The following is a 6,212-nucleotide window of genomic DNA, read 5'->3' as shown; positions in this document are numbered from 1 at the left end:
AGTCCCTGCGATGGAATCCAGCTTTGCAACAGCAAAACCACAAATACGTTTTATGAGATCCAAATAAGGTCCAAAATTAAAATTGTGGTATCTAGTGATACATTATTCCAGGGAAAATGTAATTTGTAAGCAGAAAGCCATGCAACAGGTGAGGGTTCAAACAGAGCAGCTGTATTATTTCTACAAAAGCTGGTAAATTCTTATTTGAAGTATTCCCTTCCCAAGCAGGGATGGAGGGCTCTGAGCTATCATTCAAAGGGAAGTTTTTATATTTTGAATTTTTTTCTTCAGATGTTATAACTGGGGTTGCTATCAGCCTGATCCTTTCACCTCACTCTGAGACACGCTGGCTGGGTTCTCCTGAAGTTAAAAGGATGTTTGGTTTGGAGCACAGGAATAACCCCAGGTGCTCTGACCCAGGTGGAACTCCATGGTAAACCTTATACTGAGTCCAGTGGTCTCTGGGTTAGGCTCATCATTAATAATTTATCTAACTTGCTTTAAAATCAAACAGAAAAAAAGAGGAGTGCTAGGTTAAGGGAAATGTGTGTGTTTTACCAGCCAGGGCAACCTCAACCCAGCAAATGTGAGGGTGGCCAGGAGGTGTGAGGGGTGGCTGTGGCTCTGCCAAGGGAGCAGAGCTGGCCTTCCATCACACAGTTACAGGGAATTTGAGGAAGAAGAATGGGCTGGTATTTTCTCTTGCTAAGTAATTTTCTCTGGAACAGAATAAACACCAGAATTTTCTTGTCTTCCCTCAAGTTTTCATATTGACCTGCAAGCAGCAATTTTAGAAGAGGAAAATGAGACATTCTGCTCCTTCTAATGAGGTGCTGCATGTCTTCTCCAGCCAGGAACCAATTTCCTAGAGATACACAGAAGAGAGAATCTCACATTAAATTCTAATTTTCAGAGGTGTTACATCTCGCCTGCTTCATTATCAAGTAACACTCTGTCAGTTAACAGAGTCCTGAGAAACCTAAAAGTGCACACAAAGGGAGGAACCCACCACAAATTCTCTTACAAACCTCTCCTAGTGAGGGGGAAGCAGAGCTGCTGTAGAATGAATATTGCAGTAGTTCAGTGAAACACTGATGCATGAGTAACTATAGAAACTGTAGCTCCAGACATGAGTGTTCAACATACTAATGTGCCCTGCTTCAAACTCATGTGAAAAATGTGATCTTTTACTATTCTGGCTTTCTGGTTTAAAAATACAAAACCTGTTCCAAGTGGAGCAATGCTCTGAAAGTTGATGAAGTCACAGATGAAGCCTTGAACCTCAGCAGGGGGAGGAATAGAAAATTCTGAGCTTCCCGAGTCCCTGTCATTGCAGATAAAATCTGCCCTGTAGTTCATAGAATCATGGAATCGTGGAGCCATGGAATGGTTTGGGTTGGAATGGATATCAAAGATCATCAATTTCACTCCTCTACCATGGGCAGGGACACCTTCCCCTATCCCAGGCTGCTCCAAGCCCTGTCCAACCTGGCCTTGGACACTGCCAGGGATGGGACAGCCACAGCTTCTCTGGGCACCCTGTGCCAATTCCAACTTGTACACTTACCACCTAAAGAGTAGCGACGAAAGTATTTTTAATAGAAAAAGTGAATTGCTTGTTGTCTCAGCATGCCTTCATTCCTAAGGAGGGATTGGCAGAGGATTTGTCTTGGGAGATGTAGACACTTCATTTTGTTTTACTCTGTAAGGAAAAAAAAAATCAGGAGGGTTGAGCTTGATGCACCAAAAAAAGGATGGATTTTTGATTTTTAAACATCAAGGGTTGTCCATCTAACTTCTCAAAAAATTGCTGCTCCCTGTGCTTCTCCTGAGGGACAACCCAACTGCTAAAGAAACCCAGTCAGGGACTCTGAGGTGTGGTTCATCTTTCTTTAACAATATCTTAAAAACTTATTTTCAGCTCTTTTTTTTTTCAATTTTCTCTTTTTAAATGTGATAATTCCCAATTCCCCACCAGCAATCTGGGAAGATCATTTGTGCAATCCTTTTAACACTTCAGTTGGATCTGCTCTAAGAATATTCCCTCATTAAGGCACTGCAGTGTCTTTCACTTTCTCTGTGCTGGGAGCTGGGCCCTCAGCAGTGTGTTACCTGCATAAATCAGATAACCAGGAGGAAAACTGATGAAGGCCCAATTTATCAGTGTTTTTCAGAGATCTCACACTTTGTAGGTCAGTGGATTTGTGAGCGTTCCTGGCACCTTATCTGCTTCTTGTCTTGCTCTACATCTTACAATGCTTTTCTCGTGGAGATAAGGCTCCTCTCATTTTCCCACAGCTCTGTTATTTTGCTCTCCTGGAGATCCCAGCAGCTCCACCTGGGCTGGCTCCTGGGAGCAACCATTTGGGTTTTAGATTCCTGGAGAATCCTGTGAGAACCCTGGGCTTGGTCAGGGGTCCCGTGTGGTGGAAAATCTCTCCTCCAACCTGAGCTTCCAAAGAAAAACTCCACAGCCTCTTGTTGTTCAGTCTCAAGGCAGTTTATTGTGAGTTATCTAAAAGATTTTCTTCTGGGGCTGCTGTGGTTTGCTCACAGCTCAGGCAGAGGCACACACACACCCTGACATCCTCTCTGACCCCGACTGCTTCTCCTCTCCCCGCCCAGGGCTGCTGCTCTCTTTTATATGATATATTATGTATTATATGTTTACAGTTTTTCCCCAATACCTACTACCTATATTACAAAGTGCTTTTCTACTCTAAACCAATCTGTGAGTGCCAACATCACCAAGAACATGGAGGTAAGGAAGAAGAAGGAGGAAGAACAGGATCAGCCCACTTTCCTCCATCTTAGAACTTCTGACCCCCATGTACAAAGTAAAAACCCCCCTGTGCAGGTGCTAAAATCCCCCTGTACAATACTAAAAAAATTTTTCCCTCTACTTTGTAACTACTTCTACTATGCTATCTAACCCTTTGTGACTGCTTGTTCCACCTTCAAAGTTGGTAACTCATTCCATGGCTCAAACTCAAAATCACAGCTGTTTGCAGCTGCCTGCCGGGGTCTCAAATGCTTCTGACCAAGGCCTGGAACCTGTAAAAATGTCTGAGAGACATTTTGAGTTCTAACAAATCCCGTGGAGGCTGGAGAACATCTGGGCGCTGGGAGCTGCCCAGAGCACACCGAGAGCTGCTGAACCTCTGCCTTCAGCCTCAGGCATTTAAAAGCTGTGGGGACAACCAGAACCCTTCCCCCTGGGCTGCTCTGCCATCCCCAGGGTGGGCACAGCTGCTCCCGGGGAATCGCCTCCCTCCCGAGCATCCCTCATCACCCAGGTGGGTGATGCTCCCTGCGAGCTGGAGGGCAAAAACCCAAGTGGCTGTACTCCGGTTTTGCTAATCTAATTAGGCAAAAGAACATCATTAATACTCTGTGTGTCTAATTGATTATCATCCCCGCTGAGCGCAAGGTTGCTCTCATTAGCGGAGTTTCGGAGCCCACAATTCCTCTTTGCCCCAAGTTGCAAATGTCTCGTGTTATCTCCAGGCAGCGTCTCCTCTCTGCCTTTGTGCTTTGCCTTTTTACAGGGCTGTTAGTGATGGGGGCAAAGGGAGGAGACGGGGGAAAACCCCCGAGTACACGACAGCAGAGGGTTTTGCACAAGGAAGGTTTGTTATCTTTTGTGCCTCATTAATAGTGAAAGGCAGAAAGATTCTTATTTTTTTTCAATCTCATAACAATAACATCATTTTTTTCCTATCCCAAAACATGACAAGATTTTACATTCTGCACAGTAAAAAAAAAAAATAACAAGGGCTTCAGCTATCTGAAAACCTGAAACTATACGACTTGTTTCCATCGGAATGAATCAGATCTCAACATTTTCATTTTGCAGGTCTTCTTTCTTTTTTTTTCCCCTTTCTTTTTTCATTCAGTTTCATAAATATCTGTATACTAGTTTTTGCTTATGCCAGGAAGTTTCAGTTCCTAAAAGTATAAATGTGAGATGATTTATGTCTCTTGCCAGATAAACACTGACCAGAGGGTTTTTCCAGGCTCCAACAGCTGATCTGGGTGTAGGAACAAAATTAAATTTAAACCATCAAATTGTTCCTTTTGCAAGCAACTAAATGCAAATTCTGGTCATGTTTTCCCTTTTACTTGTCCTATGAGAGGGATAAAAGAAGTTATAAAAATATTAAGAGCCCCAGACTTTCTTAGGGAACTTACCAAGAGGCTGTTTTTTCAGATGGCTTTCCCTTTTTCCTAGAGGGAAAACTGTTTCAAGTCTTTTTTTTCCTTAGTTGTATTTATCTGTCCCAATTTTCCCCAGCAGCAGAAAAGAGTCTACAAGTTACACATGGTCCATCTGAGCCCATCCAGGGCAAATAAAAGCCCAGGGTGAGGCCAGTGCTACAAAACCTCCCTAAATGTGGACTGGCCGTGTTTGGTCTCATTCCCCAGGATGGTGACAAATCCCCTGTGAATCTGGGTCACACCAGGACAGTGACAAAGGAGCAGCACAGACTGTGTGTGCAGTGGCTTCTGCTCAAGGACAGCCCCTCTCCAGCTGGGAAAAATAGGTTTATTCTTCAGGAATGCACATTAAAAAAAAAAAAAAATTGCAAAGCAGATTAATGCAACTAATTGAGTTTCATGGTTTCTTCCTATAGAGTCATTGTGGAATTTTATTTCTGTTTGTTCCAGGGGAGAAAAAGGCACTTCCAAGAAGCAAATAATTATATTTACAGAATTATTTTTGTTTTCATGGGCTCCTGGGGGAAAGCAGTGGGAATGAGCTGGGCCCGTTGTGGTCTGACTCACAGATAAACTGCTCAATGGACCCACTTCCCAGACTGCTGCTGCTAATTTAGGCTGGCATTTGTTGATTATTTTCCTTTCATGTTGCTCGTTTCCTCTCGCCCACACTTCTCATTCAGCAGGACAAAGCATCCAAGGGCTCAAGATGTTAAGGGAAGATCCCATCGAAAAAGCTGCCCTGTGCCAGGAGGCAGCTGCAGGTTATTAAGGTTTATTTTTGCATTTTTTTGGCTTCCCATTTCCAAAGGGACACAGCTCAGGCAAGCCAGACCCAGGGCAACAGTTTTCCTACCTGGATGAGGAGTCCTGTTAATGCAGTAGAGATGGGACAGAGGGGCAGCAGCTTTGGGAGGTGATTTATTAATCCTCCTCCTCCAAACAACTGCCCTGGAGGTCTCCCCCCTCCACAGCCACAATGCAAGGAAGTGATCCCACATTTATTAAAATAAACTCCTTTTATGTCTCTGCAGCTTGGGTAAAAGCACTCATCCCATACCTGGAATCCAGTTCTTTTAAAACACTCATTTTTGCATGTTTTCAGCCTAAAATAGGGCTTCTGTGGATTTGGGGGGTTTTACCCACATCTATGCCAGATTAGGTTTTGAAAGAAATAATATCTTAGCTTATTCCATTCAGGATCACAGCAAATCCTCTACCTCTTGAGAGATTTAGTTACCAGATTTCATAGAATTCTTATACAAATCCTGTCAGTAGATTAAAGGCAGATCTGAGCATTTTGTGCCCTCCAGAGCTGCAGGGCCAGGGTCCCTGGGTCCCCTTGTGGCCCAAAATGGGGGACAACCCTCCAGAGGCACACTGCAGAGGCTAAAAGCTCTCATCTCCTCAAAGTCCCTGAATAAAATCAGCCAGAGAGGACGTTTTTCACTGTCCCCTGGATTGTCTCAGCGTCAGGAATAATTGCTGTGACACTGGGATTTTCTGTCTGCTCTATTAAGCCAACTTGGGGACCACGGTCCCCACGAGGCCGTGGCCTCCCAAAGGTCCCCTGTCACATCTCCCAGCCCTTCTGGGGATGCCTCAGCTGCCACGGGGGGTTCCAGAGCAGCTCATGACATGTGCTCAAGCACCTGAATCCCTCCTCAAATGTCAGCCTCCTGCCAAAGTTCTGTGCTGCAAAAATTCACCTCGCTTTCCCTCTGGCATTAGGTTATATTGTGCATTGCAGGAATATGCATCCACAGGGCTAGAGAAAGAAAGAAACACTTTCAATGAAAGATCAGGTCATGAATTAAAGATAAAGGAAATGCGATTACTGCAGGCACATGCTGAGGTGGATTAAGGAGGAAGCGCTCACCGAGCGTTGCCACATTTGCTTCTGTAACATTCTGTTTATAGAGATAAAACCAAAAACAATATGTAGTTTGAAAAGAGCAACATTTAACCTCCCCCGTGCCAAGTGCTTTGATTTA

This window comes from Lonchura striata, chromosome 20 (genome assembly GCF_050655825.1).
Source record: "Lonchura striata isolate lonStrDom1 chromosome 20, ASM5065582v1, whole genome shotgun sequence".
Taxonomy (NCBI): domain Eukaryota; kingdom Metazoa; phylum Chordata; class Aves; order Passeriformes; family Estrildidae; genus Lonchura; species Lonchura striata.
The sequence above is the reverse complement of the archived record's forward strand: the minus strand, read 5'-3'. Positions refer to the sequence as shown.